Source organism: Gymnodraco acuticeps, unplaced genomic scaffold, assembly GCF_902827175.1.
Source record: "Gymnodraco acuticeps unplaced genomic scaffold, fGymAcu1.1, whole genome shotgun sequence".
In the NCBI taxonomy this organism is placed as follows: domain Eukaryota; kingdom Metazoa; phylum Chordata; class Actinopteri; order Perciformes; family Bathydraconidae; genus Gymnodraco; species Gymnodraco acuticeps.
Window position 1 is genome coordinate 4,777,408 of NW_022990023.1, and position 13,268 is coordinate 4,790,675.

Consider the following 13,268-nt stretch of genomic DNA (forward strand, 5'->3'; position numbering starts at 1 on the left):
TTTAAGTAAAAGTGGCAATCCTATATTTTAAAAGTACGTTATTATAGGTAGAAGTCCTACATTAAAAATCTTACTTAAGTAAAAGTATAAAAGTATTGCCATCAAAATATACTTAAAGTACTCCTTATGCGTAATGGCCTTTTTCAGAATCTTGTATTGAGTTTCTGGGTAACTATTATGATTATTCATGTGTTTTTATCACAACTGGTAAATGTACAGCTAATTGAAATAACTGTATATACTGCTGCTGGATATCTTAACCTATAAATATATTTCAAAGTGTATTTAATTATTGATTTAGATTTTGTATAAGTTAATAGTCTAAACCTAAAAATAAACTAGCAACAAAAGCTGTCAATAAAAGTACAGTATTTGAGTAAATGTAGCTACTTTGTAACTATCCATCACTGGTCTCGGCTGCTGATTGAGAATAGAAAAGAGAGTTTTTGCATTTTGGTGAAGCACAAATAATTTGGTATAGTACTAGTAACAAAGGCTGTCAAATAAATGTAGAGCAGTACAAAGTACAATATTGGCTTTGGAAATGTATTGGAGTGCCTCAAAATTGTACAGTGCTTGAGTAAATGTTCTTTTATACTATCCATCACTGGTCTCGGCTGCTGGATTGAAAATAGAAAAGAGAGTTTGTGCAGTTTGGCGAAGCATAAAGAAGCTATGAGCAAAAAAAAGAAAGAAAGGATGAAAAAATGCAACTAAAAGAGTACTGTACTTTTCTTGTTGCCTCACATGGTTTCAGCACATCTGGAGGGAGCACTTTTTGAGGACTGGCCCAGTGAAAAGCAAAGGGGCGGGGTCAGAGTCAGTGTTGGATTTCACAGCCGGAGAACGTGACTGCAATGGTTGCCTCCGCGCGAGCCGTGCCAAACTTGTCCTCTCTCTGAAAAGCGGCTCTCCGTCTCTTTCCGCACCGCGCGGTTTTTGCCCATTTCGGGGGTTTATGAGAGCCACTGTTTTGCAGATTTTGAGAGCCGGAAGAAAACTTTATAGAGAGTACCACCGCGGAGAAACACGGGTGAACTTCCAGCAGCAGCAGCAACAGCAGCAGCAGCCCGAGGGGACCGGGAGGAGGAGTCAACAGGTCCCAGGTATTACCATCCATTGACAGCTTGTCAACATCTGACAGCATGCGGTGTCAGCCTCTATAGGAGGGAGCCGTGTTTCACCTGGCGGGCTTTGAATGCGCCATGCATGGACACAGTGATATTGTGCACCAGGGTATTTTTCTTTTAACGCTGTTCAGTGTCAGAAAACGGACTGCATAACTCCTGTCAAGTTGCTAATTTTTGGCCAACACAACAAAAGAAAGCTAATTGTGTTTAAAAGAGTATATTCAGCTGATACGACTGGGCGGCTAGCATGCACAGCTAACGCTCCTCTGCTCCCCAATAGCTTGTAAATGCAGGGTCGTTTTTACCGCTGACAGTTTCCTCTTGTCAATTAAAAGAGCCAACGTGACGACTGTGTAGCTTGGCATTTAAAAAAAAAAGTGTTTAAAAAGAGTTAAAAACATGCAGTGCTGAGCGTCTGCACCCACTTGTTTGTTTTTGCAGCGTCAGGACAGCGGAATGTGGAGAAAAATGTATTTTTGGCGTCGTGTTTTTGCACATTTGCATCTATTTTACTTCTTTGTGGTGTACTTTATGCTGTAGGTGAACTTTGCCTGAGTGCATAGTATACTCTGCCGTTGATAAGGATCATATCAGGAGCTTCCTCTGTATGGATGCACAGCTCACAGCCTGCATTCTTCTGCTGTGCTCTAATATTGAGCTGCAAACTTGATGACCCAAAAATACACATGCATTCTTCTGAAAATAGAGCCTTAAAGCAACACTGGAAACTGATGGATATGTGGCACCAATTTGTTCACACCCCTTATTAACACCTGTCAAGATAATGTGTTAATTTGACATGTCTGGATCTTGGCAAATTGAATGTCAGGACTCTTGTTGTAATATGCGAGTTACATACCCTGTCTGCAGCATCAGAAAATCATCAGTATTATCTAGTAAAATGTTGTGTAACCACAAATTACAGTGTGCATTACCCCTCATTTACAGCTGTAATGAGCACTTTCTAGATCTTTCCCTTATAATCTTATAAGTCTGTGCACTTTATGCATTTGACACAGTGTGATTTGTTGAATGATATTTTATGGCACTGCTACTGATTTATAATGGCTCACTCAACTTATATAGTACTGGCTGCAGACATGGCAGTGTTTACCGACTTTGTTGTTATTGTGGGGTGAGGCTTGAAGAAACTCAGTGGGACATTTGGTGTGGTTTTCCCACCCTGTCACCTCCTCTTGGTGTGATTCACAGTTCAATGTTTTGCCACCGCCGTTGGCAAATTGGTAAATCTTAAACTCAAGGAAAGATTGTTACCCTGCCCTCTGAACTGCCACACATGATTATAATTTAGGTTTAGAGATGTTTTATAACGTAAATGTTTAAGTCACATGTTTTTTGTATCCTCCTACTAAAACAGAAATTATTTGGCATCCTTTCCTGCAACCAAACGGAACAACCAAGCAATTAAATGTCTTTTTAAACGTCTTTTTCAAAATGCAGCGGTGTTCTTTCACGCACAGTTTCTTTGTGATACTGTCAACCCTCTCCGACAGTCGTCAACGGGAAGTAGGTATTCTCCTTGTGTGTGAGCTGTGCCAGTTTAAGGCCTCGCACGCCTCAGCCTCGAATGGCACTAAATGTGTCATCGTCATCATCGTGGTGGCAGTGGCACATTTGCTTTGCCCTCTCACATCCCCCACTCCCTCCCAACGTCCTTTCCTTCCTCTGCAGATTGTAGAGTCAAGTGTGAATGACACTGGAAAGGACTTTTTTCTCCCTCTTTGTTCTTCAAAAAACACAGTAGTAGTGAGTCAGTGGCTCCTAGCTCTGTCACATGTATTCATGTTGTTTTTCTCATCACATGTGGAACAAATGACTTGGTTATAAAAGGTGATGAGGAATTTGTTCACAAAGATACATTTGTGTGGAGAATACTTGGCACTGGCAAGTCAATCTGCCGGCTGGTTCCGCTCTGGGTGGTTTTCATAAAATCCAAATATTTCAAATATGGACATTTTGAAAAGTAAAAAATAAGGTCTTAGTTAATTGGGTCTATTAAACTGAAACATAGCACCCATTCAGGCAGAGCTGGGCATGTTGTGGTAGTAAGTATTTCCTTAAAAAATGCTTAGAAATGCTTAAAAATAATAAATTCTTATGGAAAAATTACTCAATGTGCAAGGTAGAGAACACTATCATCTTTTTAATTCTATTTTGTTATGTTACTAAGTATTTAAAATCATTACTAACATGACATTTGACAAGAATGACCCCTCTTCTGTTTTTTTAAGTATTCATTAAATGACTCCAAATTATTTATTTTATCTATACGGCCATGGTTAAAGCGAGCCTCTGCTTTGTATGTTGAATGTAGATGTTGTAAGTGACCTTTTTTTCATATTGATGGCAAATAAAAAAAAGCGGGCGCAGTGTTTATCCCGTTCTCGGATTATAGCCAGGTGTCATCCATTCAGCTCAGTAGGTCACCACATTGTTGATCATGCAACATCGTTTTAATCTCGGTCGAATAACATGTTAACGGTACCAATAGAGAGGGGTGAAAATACAGGTTTAGCAAGCTTCTCCTGTTTTTTGGCACTTGACCTCACTTTCCCTGAGAAGCCCCTCAGTGTGTGTGTCAGGTGGTTTTGGTGTGTGGTGGTCTACACACAGCCTGGCCCTCAGCAGCAGCCGGCTCCCTGTTGTAGACGCACACGGCTGACTCATGAGGCTGTGCAGCACAAACTCATCAGGCACTGACAGATGAGACATGCTCCCCACAATGGCAGGGCACCCTGGAGATGTCACCCAGTGCTCGCTTAACGGTAAACACCGGTACCCAGTCCCACCCACACACCCTGTCAGATTCTGCCTGCTAGTAGCTCAGGAAGTTCTTAAAGAGAAAAACCACACTGCAGAATTAGCGTTTTGCTTTCCGGTGGAATAGCTTTTATGACGTGATGTGCTGATCTGCACTTAAAAAGAGAATGCACTGTACTGTGTCATACATTCATTGTCATAGGTTTTCTTAGGTTCTTTTGTTTAAATAAACATTTGGTGTAAATATTTGTCTTTATTCTTTTTTGATGATAAATAGTTTCTTAAAAATAGTTTATTTTTATTATCGTTATATTGTTTGACCTACGCTTACAACTTATTTCCTTAGATGGTTTATGTTTCCAACACCAGACGCCAAAGCAAATTTCTTGTATGTGTAAACCTGGCAATAAACTTGACTCTGATTCTGACTTTGATTTGTCAATAGTTTGTCAATCTTTGGCCTTGTAGAAAAACAGTCTACAAATGGAATTCAGTGGAACCAAGCAATGTACATTTACACAAATAAAACCAGCCTGACCTTAATGAAAGAGCCCTACAACTCTGTCTGAATAAGTAGAAATAAAACGGTATATTACAGTGGTTTGGCAGTGGTGCCCAATGACGTAGTACCTGCCTTAGGGACTTGGGCGAGTGTGGGAAAAAGGCAGGAGAGAAGAAGGGTGGGAGCCGATACTGGGAGAGTGTAGCCGGAGCCGAGTGGGATTTTTTTTTGGAGGGGGAGTTGTGGAGCCGCTGTGATGTTGGGATGATGGAGCTCCGCTCACGTCGGCCGGCGGCAGTAACGCAGGCCCGCTTTGCATACTGATACTCTCTCTGCTGCTCTCCTCATCACTCTGTGGACACCCCAGCCCTACCAGCCTGCCAGTGGTTAACTACCCCCCTTTTTCTCACTGCCGCCTTTTATTCCTCTTTTATGGCTTTGATGGTATTAAATAATCTTTACGTGTCAGAGTGCACAGCTCCCAGTGTTCATGTCGGGAGAGCGAGAGAGCAATTAGGTCAGAGCGGTAGAATAACTCGGTTTCATCCCAGTCTTAAAGCGGCAGGGTACCTCACTTCAACTCGTACTTTATATTCACCTCAAACCTTCAGAGTGAGATTTTCAAAGAGGTCCAAGGCCAGCGGGGTTATCAAAGCACTCAGAGAGATAACTTTGTATCTCTCTGTTGTGTAGTCTCATGATAAAATGGCCCAGAATGGATCATCGGTTGTGGTATTTTAGGTTCCTCACTATGTTAATTTGCCTGAAGATTTAGGCCACGTTTGTCTCCTTTTTTCCTAATGAGGCTGAGCTAAAGACCCATATAACCTATTATCCTGGTTATTGATTTGGAATGTGTTTCAAGCTAGACCTTGAAATCATTGACACATATATCTGCAGAGTTGTACTGATTTTTTTTCTTTAAGACAAACAGATCCTGAAAAAAACAATAAATTGAAGGCCTTGTGTTTCTGTTTGGTGGGATCTCACATGATCAGGGTTGTAAAGTTTCCCAGAGCCCGTTGTCCCATGTTTGAGATTGCATTTCGACCATTTGGCACGGGAATGTTCTGGCCCATGTCACACAGTTTCATTGCTCGCGTCACAGGGTTTCATACTATTTTCCACATTCATTTTCTACCTTGGCTTTTTTTTAAAAAGTGTCTGCCCAGTCGGACAGTCCCTCGGCGTGACGGCTGACATTTACAGAGAAAGAGCCCTATTGTCGGTCCTTAATCCCACTCCACCCTCCTCTCCATAAAACAATGGTATCAATTGCTTCCACTGAGTACATCCACAGCTCTGAGTGAGGCTGTTAGCTAGCCTGCCAGGCCGACAACCTCTTCATTCCTGGTGATCGCTCTGTCCTCCAGTCCACGGATTCAGGCGTCTGGGCTAATATCTCTGTAGCATGAGAACCGGCCCTTGATCGCGGCTGCAGTGCCACCTCGTAAACACACAAATAATGGCTTGTGTATATATTTATTTTCCCGGGGAGACAGTGGAGCTTGGACACACACTCTTCCCTCCACCTTCTTAATGAATGGTCTCCTTCTATTTTCCTTCATTTTCCCCCGGACACTGCCATTAACTTTGACAGATGATATGTTCTTTCATTGAAACAGTGATCTGAGAGCACTGTCACTGGAGATTGGATTCGCACACCCCACCCCTTTGCTTTTCTCTCCGTCCTCCTTTTTTCCTGTTGCTCTCTCAGTCAGTCGGCACTGAGGGACATGCTGTTAATATTCCTTTTAGAGCCGCACTGTACAGCTGAGCTGCCAAGTTAACCCTCTGCTGCCATGAGTCTGACAGCTAGCCAGAGAGCTGGTGTCACTTACACACATGTCTGACCAGTCTGTCCTTAAGCGCTCTTCGATATTACCAGTAGCGCTCTGTGCCAAGTCCATGTCTGTATTCAGTTAGGACCATAGACTGTATATCTAAACAGTTAGGACATATTAAGTCTATTTGTTTGGTTCTCCAGAGGAAAGAAAACCCTTTTAATTGTCATATTTACAGAAAGATTAGACACGGCAATCTGAATGGTTCCAAATGTTTCCGTGCAAGTAACAATTCTTTCATTTGATCTGTTTCTAATTTTCCAATTATTCTGTGATTTGTTGTGTTAAAAAAATGGCATAAAAAAACCACATTTCCACCCCATTTTCCACGAGTTCAAGTCTTCAAATGTCCTGTTTTGTGCGTCCAAAACCTAAAGATATTCAGCTATAATGATAAAAACAGGTGTTTTTGCTTCCAAACATGCCTCAGGTTACAACTAAATATCTTCACACTGTTGTGGTTACTCATCATAAGCTGGACTGCACTTCATCACAACAGATCATCCTCCTCCTCCTCCTCTTCCTAATTAAAACAGCAGACAGCTCCTGTGTAATTCCCAGTCCGCTGTAGGAAACCCAACACGTGATAGTCCTGTGCAGAGTCCAGTTTCAAAGCACTGCACAAACCAAAGCATCTTAAAACTGATTTCAGTGGAACAAATCCCCTCCATTGTGCCTCCTGTGTGGGCGTGTGTGGCCGTTGACAGTGTATTACCCAGCTGCTCTAGCTGCAGCTGCTTGCACATTAGCTCCAGTTGCAAGGCCACATTTATCAGAGCAGAGTGAACACCCCGGCGGAGAGATAATGGTCCCGAACAAAGATGATACCTACACTTCCTAGCTCCAGCAGCTAGCCGGTCACAAGTATTCCGGCTCATAGCATTGTTATCACCCTGCACGCCATATCTATGTGGCTAGTGAGCCTCCTCTATTTATTCCGTGTCTATGGGATGTCATCACGGTGCAGAAATGCCATCGCACCGTATATCTGCCATGCTGGGATGTTGCGGTACGGCGCCTGTTAGATGACAGGAGTTACAGCTGGAGGGAGTGGAAGTCGAGACGAAAATACCCCCAAAAACAATGCAGAAAAAGATGATTATTGGCTATTTACATCAGGCCTGCACGATTGTTTAAAAAAAAATGAATTGCGATTATTTGGACTTGCAATGCGATTGCGACATGATTTAAAAAATGGATGGATCGATAATTTTTCAATCACAATCCTCATTTAATTGAAAAAATGATATTAAATGATTATGGTGTGACTTTTACTAAACAATTGTGTTGGATTTTTAGGATATTTCCACAATTCTTTATTCTAAATGGTATTTTAACACATGTTTAGCCTTCAACAAATATTGGGCTTTGTGTGTTTTTTAATATTGCAAAAGTTGATATTGCAATACGATTAATTGTGCAACACTAATTCACATTTACTTTCATAAAACAGTAATATATCTTACAAATGTTGCTCCTTTAAAAGCTAAATGTGTTGTTTGGTAGTTTACATATCAATAATATTCACACAGAATATGTACAAGTGAGTAAAGAATCTCAGAAATTCTCCCAGCATCCTTTCTCTCGTCGTTGCTCGTAAATGATACTCATTCAGTCTGTGCGACTGTCAGACACATCAATAACAGCGAATCCTTTGATTGGTTTTGTACTTCATTTTGTGTCAACATGATTTCCATTTTTCTTGGCTTTTTGTGTCGCAGTAATAATTCTGTAATATGGCACACCAGGCAGCATATGGCTGCCATTTATGATCAACAGCCTCTGTGAAGGGGTGACTGGAATATGCAAATGACTGCATGCTAATGGCATAGTAATGTAATGAAGTGCGTTGTATATGGCCAATAATGAGTCTCTGGTTATTGAGTGCTGATGGCCTTTGTTGTTTGTTCATGACACACACACACACACACACACACACACACACACACACACACACACACACACACACACACACACACACACACACACACACACACACACACACACACACACACACACACACACACACACACACACACACACACACACACACACACACACACACACACACACACACACACACACACACACACACACACACATCCTTTTTATTGATTCATGGCATTGGATGAAAAGCATATTGATAAATACCTGGAGTACTTGCCCATTGAAATTGTGAAACTAAATTGGGCAGAACTGAGACAGATGCGGCGCAGTAAATTAAACAAGCAATCCTCTCTGTTGGGTGACAGCACAATGGTGATTAGGGTTTCATGTGAGCTGCCCTACATTATTTATGGCTGTGCTGTGGGCTGCCTGCAGTTGAATAAACCCACAGTCCATTGACCGGGCACATTATGGGAGGCCGACTAGTAGTTAGTGGGGGGGCGTTAAAAATGGCTTTATTTGCTCTCGAGGAGGTTCATTTTCATCTAAATGAAGGTGGAAGCCCCAAGCGTGTTGTTTCCATGCCCTGCGTGTGTGAAATGAGTTGACTGTGTTCCAGAGGCTCCTCTCAGAGGCCATTTCTGCACAACCTCTCATTTGTATACATCAGCCTTTTCTGGTTTTCTTAGTCACTGCCTCCTCCACTTGGGGCCCATTGCGCATTCATAACATCGCTTATTTTTGTCCACACGTGTTTTCCTACATAATCAGATATGTTGAATTGCTTTGCCTCACGAAAACACAGCCTGCATTATTGCGTTCCTTTAATAATTCCTGCATATATACTTCTGTTTGTTACTAGCAGAGAAACAAATGTGTATCTTATGAGGAAGGAACATTTGGATAGGACAAGACATAATCTCGCCATTCACAGCAGAAACAATATACTGTAGTTAAAATTCAAATGTGTTTTTTCACCTGCACACTGGCACTTGCAATACAACCTGTTTTTTCTAACTCAAACTGGATTTGCTTGCCAACGCTGGCTGTCTGTTGGATAGACATTTATTGGAAAAACTAGCTACTGTTAATTCCTGCCTTGCAGTACTTTCAAAACAATGCTGGGCGTTAAGGAACTGCTTTAATGGTTTATGACAACAACAAAAAAGGGTCGGAAAAATATTGACTTTTATATAATACATTAAAATGTCCTTGATGGTCTCTATCCAGCCTGTGACACCCCTTGAGTTTGTTAGCTATGTATTTGATTGAATAAAAATAAAGATCAGACACAAAATTAATGAGGCTTCATCTGGCCATCATGTAGTAAAACTTCAATATCAATACAACTACATCGATAACTGTGCAACCTATTAGTGCATTACTGATTTTCCTTTGAAACCAATAGCCATGCATATTAATACTAATGATTCTTGGTGTTGTTATTAGTTACTTATTAGTGGATATTAGGTAACACCATACAATACGTAGATGCTGTTAATACAAAAACAGATCCACGCAATCAACAGTATTATGAAATTATGAAAGAAGTCAAGGAAACTGAGTGTTTTATGCTGCTCCCTTGTGACACTTTTTTCACAATCAAGGGCGACAGAATAAGGGGGCTTTTGACTCTAAGATTGCATTGTTCAACTTCATGAACAGACATATTTCAGTGAGTGCTCAGGCTCTTTCTCTGTAGGCAAACACAACAACTTGTACAGTTGAAATCCTCCACCTTTTGATATACATTCACATTATCTATATATTGGAATCCGATGAAAGGGGGGGGGGTTAGTGGTCAGACGTCGACACAATCAAAGGCGGCTCTCACTATTGTCTCTTCCCATGACTCTACTTGGGAAAGAATCAGCCAGACATCTTGCAATACGTGAAAAGGCATTGATTGAATAAGTCTGGTATAATCCAGTATTGTGGTTGGGCTTATCATTTAAATAAAAATACATTCCCCAAAAGGTTTGGCATGTTTTTTCATGTTTGTAATTCGAAGAGATTAGATAAACAAACAAAATAATCAAATCCCAAAAATTGAAAACCAAAAACCTACCCACAATGGAATAGTGAAACATCCAGGGTCCAGCGCTAATGCATATCTGTTCGTTCATTTTACATGTCGGAGCAGGAAAAGCCCAGGTGTAATTAATAACATTAATTGCATCCCATTTAGTTTTAGGGCCGGGTATTGGGCCTGATGGCTCACTGGCTTACTAGGGCACTTAAATTGAACCGAGCATCGTTAACGTTATTAGTAACACCTGGACTTCTCCGGCTGCAACATCGACAAATGTTGGCTGTTTAAAAAATACAGATTCGACTGCTCTCCCTACCTCTCACACCCTCTATCGCTCCCAATATAGAGCTGCTGTGTGATTCAGCCGTGAACACAGACAGTGGAGGAAGTAGGAATGTGAAAAATGAGGCGAAAACTGTTTGCAGACCGTTTGGAACGCGGCCCATTGTTACACCTATGCAGATGTGAAAAAGGTCGCGCTTGATCCGGCCCTGTTTCCCAAACATTACTGGGTTGCCTGAAGTGTGAAATGATTGTGTTACTGTTACATTTGAAGTCAACAGACAACAGAATTACAGTGGTGATGATATCATGTCTGTATAATTTGTTCTGCTTGTATTTGACCTGCTTCTGTTGCAGGTCATCTGCTCGTTAAATGACAAATTGGAAACAGGTGTGCATTGTTTCATCGCCTGCCACTGAGCCAGCACTATCAAGCTGTTAAAGGATTCTCATTTAAAATAGGTTATTAAGATGTGCTAATACCTACATTTTAATATCTGTAAGTATCCTTTTTGTTTGTTATTTTATAGTCTCTGTATGCAGTTATGTGTTTTACCCACCCTGCTGGTCTATAGTTTACAGCAGGGGTAGGCAAGTAAGTTTGGCCGTGGGCCAATTTTTTGCTGAGCCGCAAGATGGCGGGCCAGAACATAATCAAAGCCTAATTCAAGGAATTGATTTTGGTAAGAGGGCGCAGCGCCCCTGTTCAGAAAAAACTCTGATATCGCTGATAAGCCTCCCCATCAACACTCTGATGCGCAGTCAGATCCGCTGATTGGTTCACTGATGATATAGGCGCCCAATCCAGAGCCTCTGGCTAGACCCGCCCAAAGGGAGGCTCGTCCTCTCTAGCCCCATTTCAGTCCCAAAGCCAGGGCTATTATCTGTATTTTAACAGACTTATCTTTTAAATTGAGGTGTATTTATTGTTCTCTTCAAAGTTTATTTTTTCTGAAATTGTAGGGAGGATGGTCCTCCCTTTCCTCAATGGACGAGCCTCCACTGAGTAAAGTAGAGTTATTAACTCGGTAGCAGTGTTATTTAACATACTTTTATTCTGATAAGTATTGTCAAGTTCTCTGGATTTTTGGCATTTATTTGAGTGTTTGCCCACATTTGAGAGGCTTGAGGGACAACTGGAATCCTTTTTCCTTTTCTTTATTTCAACTTTTCAAGGACACATTAGGATTCTTTCAGGTTGAAAACCTTTAAAAAATACCAAAGGACAAAATAAATCAATTACAGCAGTTTTGCTTTGCAATTTAATATATTATAACCTAAATTAATCAGTAACCAAGTATTTTACTCAAACTCAATGTATTTAATAGTTAAATAAATACTTTAATTGACCTGGTTCCCCACAACAACACATTTGCCATATGTGACCCGCTCTATCGAAATCAGTCGGAAGTCGCAACGGTTCATTTCAAAATAAACGTGGATTTGCGTAAAAAAATAGTTTTTCGGGGATCGGGTGTTTTGTTTGATTTTAAATAAACAAAGTCTTGGCTTTCAGAATATGACATTTTTATTTCCAAAATCACACGATAAATACATGTTTGATGAAGCTTGTAAAGGGAAGATGACAGCTCTCCCTCGCCACTCTGCTCTTCCACAGCACAGCTTCCCCTCCCTCCGCTGACATTATGAATGTAAGCGGATATGTCGGGACAGAATTTATTTTACCGGACAAATTTGAAACTTACCGGTCATGTTTCAATAATAATAATAAGAATTGTGTAGCAGAGTTTCCGTTAGCAGGTAATCACCGGACTAGGACCGGATATGCTGATGTTTAAAACTCAGTTAATGGGGCTCATTTTTATATTGCTTCAGTTTATAATGGTTACAGATCAAAAAATTCAGATTCATTTTTCAATAAATGATTCCACAAACAACAAACAACATAATTATTACATTCAAACAAACTACTTGTAGTAGATGAAGTACATTATTCAAAAGTTTACATTAACTTTGAATAATAACACGGGAGAAACGGATGCTCTCTTTTCCCCTCTCCCTCCCTCTCTCCTGACAGCCCGTCAGTTTCTCATGCAGCTCGCTAAACAGTGGGCGGGGCTTCAGGTGATCATGCAGAGCTGCGTGTCTCCATCAGACTCAGCAGCTGATCTGATCTCTCTCTCGGGTCCGGTTACACTTCACTCGCGTTTATGTCCATATCGATCAGATCCAGCTCTCCTGATCGGCCTTTATAGAGAGAACCGATCAAACTATTAAGAGTGAATATCGGCCCATAATGACCGGCGGCAGATCGATCGGCGGCTAACGGAAACCCTGATGTGCGACTGTCGGTCCTATGTTGTTAAAAAAAAAAAAAAAAATAATCAAAATAATATTTTATTTTTGATTCTCAAAATTACGGGCCAAATATTATTGCTGGCGGGCCAACAATGGCCCGCGGGCCGCCTGTTGCCGACCCATGGTTTACAGCATATTGTGAGGCTCTGGGTTTAACGAGTTTATTTCCTCCATCTTTAAGTTGTTTTTGTGGATATTTCCCTAGATTTATTTGAGGCTGTTCTCCATTGTATAACTCTTATCCTCTTCATGGACTCATGCTTTTAGTTGTTGCTTTGGACAACATCCATTATCCATTTTTTCAGTGCCTCCAGTAAGCTGCTCAAAGAGGGCTGATTGGGCACATTGTTGTACAAGAATGTGGTAATGTAGAAAACCTCCAATAATAACTGCACAAACAATATGGAGAAGTACTGTAGATACTTAGAAGCTTTTGTCTGCAGTTAATCATTTAGCGTTGTAGGTGTGGGATGAGTACATGCCCTCTCTAA

At 41.0% G+C, this 13,268-nt stretch overlaps 1 long non-coding RNA gene across 1 annotated transcript in view; it reads left to right on the forward strand.

The window, feature by feature from the left end:
- The first annotated feature begins 831 nt into the window (after positions 1-831).
- Positions 832-13,268, forward strand: part of LOC117544844 — a 46,058-nt gene continuing 33,621 nt past the window's right edge. The window contains exon 1 of the long non-coding RNA XR_004568730.1: positions 832-1,106. This is a non-coding gene — a long non-coding RNA (uncharacterized LOC117544844). The remainder of the gene's footprint in view (positions 1,107-13,268) is intronic.